The sequence below is a fragment of the Protopterus annectens genome, chromosome 1.part0, assembly GCF_019279795.1.
Source record: "Protopterus annectens isolate FY-2018-M chromosome 1.part0, PAN1.0, whole genome shotgun sequence".
Lineage (NCBI taxonomy): Eukaryota > Metazoa > Chordata > Ceratodontiformes > Protopteridae > Protopterus > Protopterus annectens.
In genome coordinates this window covers 991689574-991703279 of record NC_056725.1, presented here as the reverse complement: position 1 = coordinate 991703279, position 13706 = coordinate 991689574, and positions in this window count along the sequence as shown.

Below are 13706 nucleotides of genomic sequence, written 5' to 3'. Positions count from 1 at the left end.
CAGTGAATTGCAATTGCTACATTTCGTACATATTTCAATGAATTAGTCCTCATTGTTCATAGTGTAACTGCCTGTTGATAGTCAACAACTTCAGATGTACAGAACTATGTCTGCTTGAAGCGGGATAAGGTTTTAACACACCTCACACACGAGTCCCGCTCGGGAACTAAACAACACATCCCCGAGTAGGGAGATTTAGTAAACAGCAGTTTTTATCTGTAATATTACTTGTTTTTATTCACTTTTCTGCATAGTTCTTCTGTGGAAAGTGTTTTTTTTTATATGAGATGCTTAGGAAATATGTAGAAAAAATGTAAGAAAGAAACAGGTCCTTCTTTGCAGGACTCAGAAGCAGCAGACATCTGAATTGCATTCTTCATTAAGTCACGTCGGGAATCGGCGCTAGCCAGGAAGAGGGATTTTGCTATTATTCCTCTTCCAGACTTATAAACAATGTGATGCAGTAGTAATTCACACTTTTGCCAACTCTTTTCAGGTTAGCATTCATACTTTCGCGAAAACCTTGGAAATTTCTGCCCCTTGGAAATGTGGTTACGATAATAAGTAAGTACCGCCTTTTCTTTAAAAGAAAAGAAATGTGAAAGATAGGAAACTGGTGAAATTGGGAGCAAACAGGAGGAAAAACAAAGTGAAAGGAAGGCCGGAATGTGGAGGAAGTATGTAGGAAAGAACCATAGCTATCTATTTTTCAAGAATAAAACAGAAACATATATGCAAAATATTAGCTTAATTTGATGGTCACCTCTGGACAGAGGGGTGACCACAACACAATCTGTTGTATAAGTAATTGGACCGGATCAAGTGTGTCATAAAGACACGTGCAAAATAGAGAGCTATGTATGGGGCAAATTTTTTTTTTTTTTTTTTTGTGGGATAGGTGCCTATTTTTTCTTTTTTGATAGAGAGGAATGTTGGGGCAGGGATGCAGGAATGTCTGGGTGAGGTAAGCTGGGCAGGTGAGGAAACTATTGCAGTCAGACAAGACAAGCAAGACAAGAGACAGGGATGGTGAAGGACACAAGAGGTGGGTGAACACCATGGAGTGAGGGTGGGGACATCGCAAACCCATGTATGTCAAGCTGGATGTCAGTGAGAATCGAGTCATCACCCGCTGTACTGTCATCACCAACACCTTACTGAGCCAATGGCTGTAGGGTCTGACATCTGCATCTCCTTGTGTTATTCAATACAAAGATGGAGAGTAGTGTCTCCATCAACACCCCTTCCACTGCTCCTGGAGGGAACCACTGGCCTATCCTGTGGAGCAGAACTTCCTAATGGGACAGATTGTGCAGGGGCAGCAGAGTGGGTGGTACTAGGTCACACAGAAGATGTGTTGGGCAGGAATGCTATAGCTGGTGGAGTGGGGGCAGGAGAATCCTGTTAGACAGGCCTACCCTGCTTTGCTGTGGGAAAAACAATTAAAAAATATAAAAAAAATAAATAAATAAAAAGAGAACATAAGGGTTGGGGTAAGAGAAAAAAAAGGAAAATATTAGTAACTTCATATGTGACATATAAAGCATTGATGAAATTATTTGACTGTATTCTGTTACCTTTGCTTTTAAGACTACCAACTCTTAACAAATACCTTATTTACTGTTAAGACTACCTAGCTCCTAACACATGTACACTATACTACAGGTTGCAGCAAGCAATCCTCTATGTGTGCATATATTGCACATATGCATGTTCCAGTTATACTGATTACAGTTTACAGTAGGTCATTGGTGCCACTACTTTAGAGCTCTGATTATTACTTTGCAGTATTGATGAAAACTTAACAGCATTGTATATTTGGGAAGAGTGGTTTTTGAAACCACAACCTCTGACTATTCTGTAATACTGAACTCTGTCTTTGGCCTCCTTACCATTGAGAAATGAACACTCAATTTGATACAACTGTATAATAAACCAATAAAGGTGTCTTTACTTTTAATGCTAAAATAACAGTACTGTTCAGATGCATACATACTGCATGCTTCTTGCTTCCGTGCTAATCTAGCGGCATGGGTTTGCACATTCAATTCTTAGTCTGTGAAGGCTGCAGAAAAAACAGAACAGAGCAGAATACCATTAAGCATACTAGTCCTGACAATATCTGGCTTTTAACTCTTACAAGTAGTCTCGCCCGACAGGCAGCTTACTGTGACCTTCTCCTTACTCAGTCTGGTGAGCGGGACGTCAGTGTGTCTGACTATGGAGTCACCAATGACTAGTGTGTCTGGCATTGTGTTTGGCCTTAAGGGCTGTGACTGTTTGACACTCTGACTGTGAGGTCTATGTGTTGCAGGTGTTGTGTTCTGAGGTGGTGGTTGTTTGGGTGTCTGCTTTGGTGGCCGCTGCTGTTTTGGTAGATTTTTGATCAGAGCCTCCGAGGGAGTGGCGCACTGCAACTGTGGTACCACTTCACAAAGGCGGTGCCTCCACCGACCCTGAAAATTACCGGCCCATTAGCTTGACAAGCCTTATCTGCAAAGCCATGGAGAGGATCATAATGGACCTCATAAATAAAGACATAGGGAATTTGCAGACTTTGGATCCAACCCAGTTTGGCTTTGTCAAAGGCAGATCATGCCTTTTAAACTTGGTTGACTTTTTCGAAACAGTCACCAAAGCCATTGATGAGGAAAGGCAGTCCATACAGCCTACCTCGATCTGGCTAAGGCCTTGATACAATACCCCATTGGTATCATTGAAAACTCATCAGCTTAAATGTCAACCCATACATCACAAGATGGGTTGCAAACTGGCTGAGTGACAGAACCCACAGGGTCAGAGCTGCTGGCGCCATGTCAGACTCAAAGCCTGTCACAAGTGGTGTCCCACAGGGCTCAGTCCTGGGCCCACTCTTGTTTGGCATCTACTTTTCGAAGTACAAGCAAACACAGGAGGGTTATGGCTGACAAAGTTTGCAGATGACTGCAAACTGGCCATAGTAGAAAACACATCTGACACAGATATCCTTCAGAAGGGTCTCACAGAAATGGATAACTGGTGCCAGAGCCACGGCCTAAAGTTAAATGCCAAAAATGCATAGTCATACCCTTCGAAAAACAAGGTTACCCCTAGCTACCAAATAGGTGGCAATCCACTGAGCACAGAAGAAGTTATCAGGGACCTGGGGACCCAGGTTGATAGTAGTCTGTCATTCGACACCCATGTAGCTAAAGTAGTTAGGAAGACCTTCTACATTGCCCACCTTATCATGAAGGGATTCTCATCTAGATCAAGGGAGGTCATAGTCTCCCTTTACTCATCACTCATCAGACCAATGATTGAGTACAATGCCCCATTCGGAATGTATCTGACCCGACACTTGCAGCAGCTGGAGAGGCCACAAAGTTCCTCACCAAAGGATAAAGGGTCTCAAAATCTGTCCTATGCTGCCCGACTGAAAGAACTCCAGCTCTATTCAGTCGCTACCGCTTGCTCAGAGGTGACCTTTGCCTAACATACAAGGCCATGTCAAACCCAGATTTGATGAATATGCTTCACCTCAAAATCTAGATCCATCAGAGCCACAAGGCGGGAGACTTAAACCTTGACACGGCTATTAATAGGGACGTGCTGGAGGATAGATTCATCACCCAAAGACTCCCTATGCTGTGGAACAAAATCCCGGTACATGTGAGGCAGAGCACCTGCTGGCCTTGTTCAAGAGAAATCTTGACCAATGGATGGGAGATCGCAGATATACCCCAGGGATTACCTCAGTGTCACTGCTCGACAGAGGCACAGCAAAATAATGGGTATAGTTCCCCATACTAAAGGGGTGGCGTAAGCCACAAAACTATGGGCTAGGCCCTCGGGCAGATAGCCTAGTATGAACCTATGAACCTATGAACCTAAGTGCTACTTACAAATATATGGGGTGCCCCCAGTCCTACATTCCTCGATCCAGCAGTTGAGGTTATACCTCTTCCTCATCCTGAGGTCTCTGTAGTGATTACTACTTTGTTCACTAGTGCAGGGATACCAGTAGCACTGGTCTGAATCTGGGCTAGACTATTCCATGCCTCTGCCTTGTAATCTGAGCCACAGTAGTCCCTCTGCAAAAGCCTGGGCCCATGTTCATTCACTAGGAATCCAACAAACACTTTAGACTCCTGAGCATGTTTGAGCACAGAAGCTTAAACCCTCTCCAGGAATGCCTGGTATGCCTACCACAGATCAAGACCAGTGTACAATGATGTTTTCTTAACAATTACAGATACCACACTTATTGGGAATGCGCACCTTCTGGTTTTGCAACATTTGAAAGTGTTACACATCGCTTGCCATCATGGAAACACATTACATGGGAGTGCACACTGCCAGGAAATGTTGTTTGTGAGATGGCCAATAGTATTAATTGAATTCATCTGGTGTATGTTTGTGCTAAATGGTGCATCCCTCAAACAGTGGCCACAAAATATATATATATATATATATATATATATGCATAAAAAAATGAAGAAATCGTTGAAATGAGAGTTTGTCAAGCTGATCAAAGTTTGTACTTTGGAACATTTTGTTATTCTGATGAAGTCTTTGTGTTGACTACCAATGAAAGCACTCAATAAAATTTGAACTCTGTCTACCTGTGTGCTGTACTGTTCCTTTTGAGTTTACATATGCCAGAAATCTAAAAAGGAAGGGCAAACTTTGTGCTGAACTAGTAGTGGATTGTACCACTCATACTGACCATGAGGACATTGCCAACCTGCTAGCAGACAAATTTGGGACAAACTTCACCCCCATGTCCCAACCAGACATACCCCAAAGCATAGCTTTCACCAGTTCTCTACCTAGTATCTCCAAAGAGTAGGTCATAACCACACTCTCCATGGTCAAATACAAAGCCTCTATGGGACTGGATAAAATCCCAGGCTACCTACTAAATGTTCTGAAACAGGACCTAGTAGAACCATTTGACACTCTATTCAACCACAGCCTAAGTACTGGCTGTGTCACAGCAGAGTGAAAAATGGTAACAGTAATTTCCTTGCATTAAAGGGGGTGGGAACTATAGACCAATAAGCCTAACCTGCCATATCTGCAAGGCCATGGAGAGAATTATCATGGACTTTATTAATAAAGGCATAGGTGACCTTCACACTCTTGGCCAACCCAATTTGTCTTCATTAAGGGTAGATCATGCTTATTAAACCTGGTGAATTTCTTCAAGAATGTCACCAAAGCCCTGGATGAAAGAAAAACAGTATATATAGCCTATCTTGACCTAGCCAAGGCTTTTGACACAATCTTCCAGTCAGGCATCATTGAGAAACTCACTCAGCTGGGAAATGTTACTAGATAGGTAGCCAAAAAAAATGATCAACAGAACACATACGCTCAAAGATGGGGATACTACTTCTATCAGCAGACCAGTTACCGCTGGTATACCACAAAGATCTGTGCTGGGACCCCTACTGTTTGGAATCTATTTCTCAGATGTCCAGAGGAAAATAGATGTGGCTTACCATGTCCACAGATGAATGCAAATTGGATGCAATTGCTGAGTCCCCAATGATGTTGACATACTACAAAAAGGGCTTACACGGTACTTTTCCATTAAACCCCTACCACGTGTTTTCGGTCCCACATCGGCATGTCTATAGTGTATTTTGAAATGTTGTTTTCTGCAGTGTTTGCAATACACTAGATCTATCTGGTTAGTCATCTAATTTGCATTTATTTATTTGTTTATTTATGCATTTTACTCAACACTTGATTCGTATCAAGTCGTTTAAGTAAAGTGCAGCTCTGGTCTCATTCACGTCCTCCTCGAGGTATCAGTGCCCAAAATCAAAATCACTCTTAAAAATTAGATTTATATCATTAAAGTACAACCACGGATGTCTACTACACTGAACAGTGTATTTTAACATTCCAATAACAAATATATGTAGTAGTCATTGAATGGTAGTCACAGTAGTTGTTGTTGTTCGTCTTTCGGCTTTTCTCGGTTAGGGGTCGCCACAGTGGAACTCGGGTCCATTAATGATTGGCAGTAGATTTTCACAAACGCCGAGGTGCCAGCTCGATGTCCAACCTTCAGTGATGGCACTCCCATTTACGCATGTCTTTCAAACACCACCCAACCACAGAGAGGACATGCAGACTCCACACAGAAGGCACCCCCCACACTCCAGCCGAGAATCGAACGGGAGAACCTCTTGCTGTGAGGCAACAATGCTACCGCTGCACCACCGTGGCTGTTAAGTGGTAGTCACAGCAGTGCTCTCAGGAAATTAGTGATAAAATTGTGTTACACAGGAAACGGAAACCTGGAAATATCACAGGTACAAGGTAAGCGAGCTACACTCCACACTTTGTAGATCTTGACCTGGTTGATAAACATGAAGAATGTAGGAGGTACTACCATACTTCTCAATCTACTGGCCTTGCTTCTATCTGCAGGTTGCTAGGATTGGTGTGGTGCTGTCTTGCCTGTCTTCCAGCGTCCTCCCCTTCCCACTACATGTGTGTGGGTGATTTCTTTCTCTATATTTAGGAGCACGGCTTTCTGTTTTCATGGACCTTGCAGTCTGACCCTACCTTCTTCTCATGCGGTGTTCTTGGGGATCACTGTTTTCAGAAGGTGGTAGGTCAGGGATGACACTGACACCTACATCGAGAAGATGGAATCACCCGCACAAAGCCCTGGGGAAAGGAACAGGGTGAGACACTGGTTTTACTTCAGAAAATAATTGCTTACTTTGTACCTGTGATATTTACATATTAATTCACAACTTATGTTTCTATTAAATGTGTAAGTTAAAAATGTATTCCTGATCTGGGGCCTTTTTATTATTTTCCATTTGTCCTTACTTCTGGATATATGTTAACAGGCACACCTATGTGGGACCAAAAGCGCGTGGTAGGGGTTTAACAGAAAAGTACCGCTTACACAGACAAATGATTGGTGCCAAACCCATGGACTCAAACTAAACAAAAAATAATGCATTATCATCCATTCGGGTAAAAGGGAAGTCCCTTAAAAGTACCCCCTAAGCTGAAACCCTGTGGCAAGAGATTTGGGAACACATGTTTACAGCAACCTCAACTTTGATTACCATGTCTCTACAGTGGGAAAGAAGGCCTTTTTTGATGCACATCTCATAAGTAAGGGTATCGCATTCAGAGCTAAGGATGTTATAACTCCCCTGTACTCATCCCTCATCATACCACTAATAGAATACAACTGTATGTACCTCACCAGACACCTACAGCAGCTGGAGAGACCCTAGAGATTTCTCATCAAGGAAATTCAGGGCCTGCAACACATGACCTCAATGGACAGACTGAAGGCCCTGCCACTGGACTGTGCATTTTATAGTTTGCTGAGATGTGAGTTGTGTCTGGCCCACAAAGCAGTCTCGGACCCTGCCCTAATGGAAATGCTGCACATCCACAAGTCACATAGGACAAGATTCACTCACTCTGGGGATTTTAACCTAGCCTCTGACACTAAAAGAACATTCTGGAGAGACAGCTATGTCTCCCAGGGATTCTCACTCCTCTGGAACAAACTCCCAATTCACATAAAACAAAGCTCCTCAATGACCTACTTAAGCATAACTCAGACAACAGGATGGGAGACTGTAAATTTATTCTGGATATGTCACCTGTGTCCCTCTTGGATAAGGGCAGTTGGTGCTGATCATAGACGCACACTGCAAATATATAGACCATGCAACTTGGTCAATACGGGAACAAAGGTATAACATGGCTAAGCTTATCAAGGCCCTAGGGCCAATAACCTAGTAACCTCCTGTGAACCTATGAACCTAAGGTGACATCTGCTTGGGTTCCAGATCCTGCCCTGATGGGATGACTGCATATGCAATAATTTGATATAGCCAATGATGTCAGCATTGTCTGTTGAGCATATGGTGATAAAAGTTTCCCACATGCTGGTGTAAAAGGCTCTCTGTAATGTCAAGTAACAGCTCACACACATACTTGACTACAGTGAGAATAGAACCCCTACCTCTCTAAGGTATACAGACTACAGAACAAAGCACTTTATACAAGCGCCACAACATAAGTCTAACTTTTACATGTCTGAAGGTCACTTTATAGTGCATGACATCAGCAGGCCATGTGGGAGGCAAGAAGTTGGGAGGGCTGCATGAAATGGATGTGTAGTCTTGTGCAAGTATCAAACAAGCCATGCCATTGGAGAAGTAATGGCAGGATATAATGTCTGTTCTGCTGAGTAGAGATACACACACACACACACACACACACACACACACACACACACACACACACACACACACACACACACACACACACACACACACACAATTCTGAATTGCCACTCATTGGCTTGGTGGTTTACTAATACACACACATCCAGTTGCCTGCAGTGAGAACAGAAGCTCTACCTACCTAAATTTACAGACTCTGGAGCACAGTATTCTATGCAAGTGCCACCACACAAGTCTGTCTTTCAAATTGCTGCAGGTCAACTTATAGTGGATGACATCAGCATTGCATGTTGGACAGACGAAGGTGGGGGGTCTGCCTGAAATGGATGTGTAGGCAGGTGCAAGTATCAAAATACTGGCAAGGCATACCATTGGAGAAGCAACTATAGGATAACACATCTACTCTGCTGAGTTGAGACACACAAACATGCCAAGTTGACTGGTGTGAGAACTGAACCCCTTCTTATCTAAGTGCTCAGAAAAAGAACCCAGTACTCTACACAAGCACCATGGCACAAGTCTGTCTTTCACATTGCTGCAGATCAGCTTATAGTGGATGACATCAGCAGTGCATATTGAAGAGATGAAGGTGGGATGTCTGCCTAAAATGGATGTGTAGGCAGGGGCAAGTATCAAAATACTGGCAAGGCATGTCAGTGAAGTAGTAACTATAGAATACCATATTTACTCTGCTGAGTAGAGAGACACACACACACTATGTTGACTGCAGAAAGAACAAACCCCCTACCTAAGTGCACAGAGTACAGAACACAGTATTCTATGCAAGAGCCATGACACAAGTCTATCTTTTACATGGCTGCAGGTCATCTTATGGTGGATGACATCAGCAGTGAATGTGGGAGAGAAAATGATGGGAGGCTTGCCTGACATGGATGTGTAGGCAGGTGCAAGTATTAATATACTATCAATTTATGGGATTGAGGCAGTAACTACAGGATACACAATTGTTCTTCTGGCTAGACACACACACACACACACACACACACACACACACACACACACACACACACACACACACACACACAGTTGATTGGAGTGAGAACAAAGCCCCTGCCTAAGTACATGGACTAGAGATCTTAGTACTTTATGCAAGTTCCATAGTACAAGTCTGACTTTTACATGGCTGAAGGTGAACTTATAGTAGATGACATCAACAGGCCATGTGGGGGACAACATAGGCACCTAGATTCATAGGTTCATATTAGGCCGGTAGAGTAACAGCACTAGGGTGTGTAGAAGCCTCATTGTGTAAAAACACAAGTACCCTTACTGAGCATAGTTGGATGTTTGAGTTTAGTAGAGCAAGGTTGTCAGCACCACCAACTGGCCCTGTCCATGACGGAGCACACAGCATTACATATTACACCTTGCAGTGTGGTTAATACATGTGTGTAAAAATAATACTAAGACCCCAGGGTTGTACTGCTTGGGTGGGTAGGGGAATAGCACATGTATGTATTGTGAATATATAACATTTACTTAGACTGTACCCTCAATATGCAATGTTTCCATATGTACTTTTATGTTATACAACAGAAATGGACAATAAACACCAATAATAAAGCATGATAGATACAGTTCTATAGTGTAGAGCATACCTGCCATCTGTACCAGATTACTCAGTTTTTACAGAGTTTTACGGGTCCATAATTACTCAATTTTTACAGAGTTTTGGGGTCCAAATAATGGGGCGCCACAATTCCCAAGTTGCACCCCTTCACTTTCAACTTTTTTCCCAGGTGGTTTTATTGTTAATTTGTGATGTCATCACGTGCACAATGACATCAGCTTCATCGAAGCTACCAGCCTGTCAGACTCAGTGCACACATTTCCGGCTGATTGTCGGGCTCAGTGCACATATTTCTAGCTGATTTTCAGGCTCAGTGTACACATTTCTGGCTGATTGTTGGGGTCAATGCACACATTTATGACTGATATGCATTTTCGCTGGATCTGTGAGTGGGAAACATTTTTCAAATGGATCTGCGAGTGGCGTTCTCTTTGTTTTTTTATTCAAATGGATCTCGGCAAAGTTGGAAATATGTTGTTTTGTTGTGTGTGTATGTGTGTGTGTGTGTGTGTGTGTGTGTGTGTGTGTGTGTGTGTGTGTGTGTGTGAAAATGCCCCAATTTAATACATCTGGTGGCTAGAGGTACTCAGGCTCAAACGCTGTGTCTTGGGTACAAGGTAAAAAGAGCCTAATGTCCCTATCCACCACCACTTGTGAATTTATGCCTCATATTTTTGATCTGTTCCTCATAAAATCTGTGATTTTAAGGATTTTTGTGGCTATCACTGAAAGACTGAATTCACTAAATAATGACAGGCATTTGAATTTCAGACCTCCTTTTCTTCAGAAAATAAATGGTAACACAAAACCTTTTATTCTAGCAATTTTCTAAGTTTATTAGATCAGTATTTAAAATACGTCCTTATTTTGAGGTTCTGTTCCCCCATTATTGGCTTTGTCCAGGTGTTTTGTGCTAAGAGGTTGAGAGCTATGGTGAGAAGTGAGAAATGAATTCACTAAATGATAGCCATTTCAGTTTCAGTCTTCCTATCTTTAAGGAAACTGCTGATTTGGCATAGTGGTATGTTGCTCTGACTGTAGTGCACAGGGTCCTGGATTCAAGATTTGGCAGTGAAACACATCATTTTATTTTAGCAACTTTTCAAAATGTTTGTCCCCCCCAAAAAAAAACTGAAATTGAAAATAAGTGAGAGAAGCTGTGCACGATGCCTATGCCTTACACTACTGTTATTCTATTTATTTATATATATATATATATATATATATATATATATATATATATATATATATATATATATATATATATATATATATATATATATATATATATATATATATATTGTGTGGGTGTGGAAGTATAATTTTTATGATGGAAATGTTCTGAATTGGGCAGTTTTGTCATTATTGGTATATGCATTTTTTTTTCATTCCCTACTGGAAAAATGTTCAAACAATAAATTTAAAATGCGCTCTGTCTAACAAGTGTGCTGTATTATGCAAGGAATATAATTTAATAAAGTCAGGAAGGTGATTCAAAGAACACATGTATGTTTCTTGTTTTGTGTGCAAGGGACCAATGATTTGAAAACAGCCCAAAGGTAATCTTATTCCACCACTGGCCAGATGCATTTTCTTTAGATGTAGTGTGGGTTTTAATGCTGTTTCAATGAATGTGAGTTTCAAGGGCAGAGAAGTTTTAATGCCAAGTCTATTTTTATTGTTAGACAGTATTGCTTTGTTTAGCAGGTTTGATTAGCAGATGTCTATTACTGTTTGTGCATTGTGCTATAAAATGTAAAAATAAAATCCACATAATCATTGTAGAAGTAAAGCTGCATGCATACATTAGTGTTTATGGTAAATGGAGCAAAAGAGACAGGTAATGGGATATTGAAATGGCTACAGGGGGACTCTGGTGCCATATTTTAGTTGCCTATTCTTCAGTTTGCTTTTGAAAGTTGGTATCCCACAATTCCATTGGAGTGGGCGGGGGGTTACATAATTATGTATGCAAATTTTATGTTAATCAGCACACAGACTTGTACCTATTTTTCATAGGCCTTGTCCAGATTTTTGATGTTTCCAGGTTGATAAGTATGGTGTAGAGAGCAGAGGATTTATGCAATAGTTATCAAAGTGTACACACATGAGTTACACCCGTTTGCATATAGGTAAGCAGTGTAAAAACAAGAGCCGCATTGCTAATGTCTACCAAGCAGAATGCAACTGCATGTATAGGCAGTTCTGTATCTGTTTTTGTGAAAAGTTAAAGACATGCTGGTCCAGATAGCAGGAATACATTTGCAGCACTATAGTAAATAGTATACCTGCAGGCATATGTTTGATCACAAATGTAATAATACATAGATTGTTCTATCAGTAAAAGTAATCTTATATGGAATGTGCTGTATTTAAACCCTTGACCATATGTGTGGCAGTCCTACACTTACACTTGTTGCCACAAGTAGGTTGAGGAACCTGTTGTCTATGTTGCACTTCATTGCTGTACACTGCAATGTCGCAACAGTAATACAAAGGTCACATTCTCTGCACTAGAAGCAACTGCCATCTATACTCCAGGCTGGGTATTCTCTATGGACAAGGGCATTAATTGAATGTATTTTTGGCTGTCTGCTACCTTGGTAGTCTGCCGTGCTTCATGCAAACCAGGTAAACAGCCATTGCCTGCATCTACTGTTTGAGCTATGCAGTGCATGATGCAAATAGTGCAATTAAAAAGGAGAAGAATACATACAAAAAATCATAGTAATGGACAAATATAAGTAAAACAAATGTCTACTGTCACATGTCAAGGTATTTTCTCAACAAATCCACCTCTATATACTTCAGTACTGCACCAATTTAAGAAATACAAGGATATGATGTAATATTATTAAAGAATACATTCTAGGTTCAGGACTTACCTTGCAAATACAGTAGTTGACACAATTTTATTTCAGGAAAACCAGAATGTAGGCTACATGGATGCTTTATAACTTGTTAATTAGCTCCACAATATTGAAAATCACATCATTATGCTATAGTTAGCACCTATGAAAAACATTTGTGGCTTTACTCAATATATCAACTCAGTTGGTGCCCAGTAGTGGATGATGCACACCTATGCACTGCTGCATACACCAAAGTTGAATTAAAGTAAGCACAAGTGATCTTATTATTACTTTTCTTCATCCCTGTGATATTACACAGACATGCTGCTTAAAAAGTGAAGGAAAGTTTGCAGACCCTCTACAAGAACCCAATACCTTCTATACTCCAACCCTACCCATACACATTCTGCAGCAGGAATATGTATGTGACAAACACTGATAAACCTGCCATTCATTTCTCCTTTTCCTGTTGTTTTGCTAAGTACCACATTGCAGAAAACAATGACAAAAATTAAAAAATAAATTTGAACTTATAGCAGACAGACACAATACATTTTAAACAATAAAGAGGGTGAAACAGAACTTCTCAATTTTGCACTCCTTACATGCACTTTTACACTTCACAGACCTAAATGTACACCTCTGTAAGTGTAACCTGACATACCACCCTGATGTCATTGTTCACTGTTGCCATGCATTCAACTCAGACAATGTGGAAGTGCCTACACAAATTGAACATCCTTACACAGTTACAGTATTTTGTGATTCAGCAGTTCTAATCAGTTTGGACATCATTTGCATATTCACCATGCTGACATCCCTGAATCTACATGGTACCTGTGTAGGCAGGAAAACTGAAGGAGAGCCCAATGTTGTACAATTGAGGCAGGATATTACTGCAGTATATAATTGCACAGAGGAATGCAGGTTTTGAATAGTATGTTTCATGGGGTTTACACTTTTAACTGTCTACATTACTTATGAGTACGTTGTTTATTTGGGGGTGGGGGTGCAAAGTTACATTGCATTTATGTCATGGCA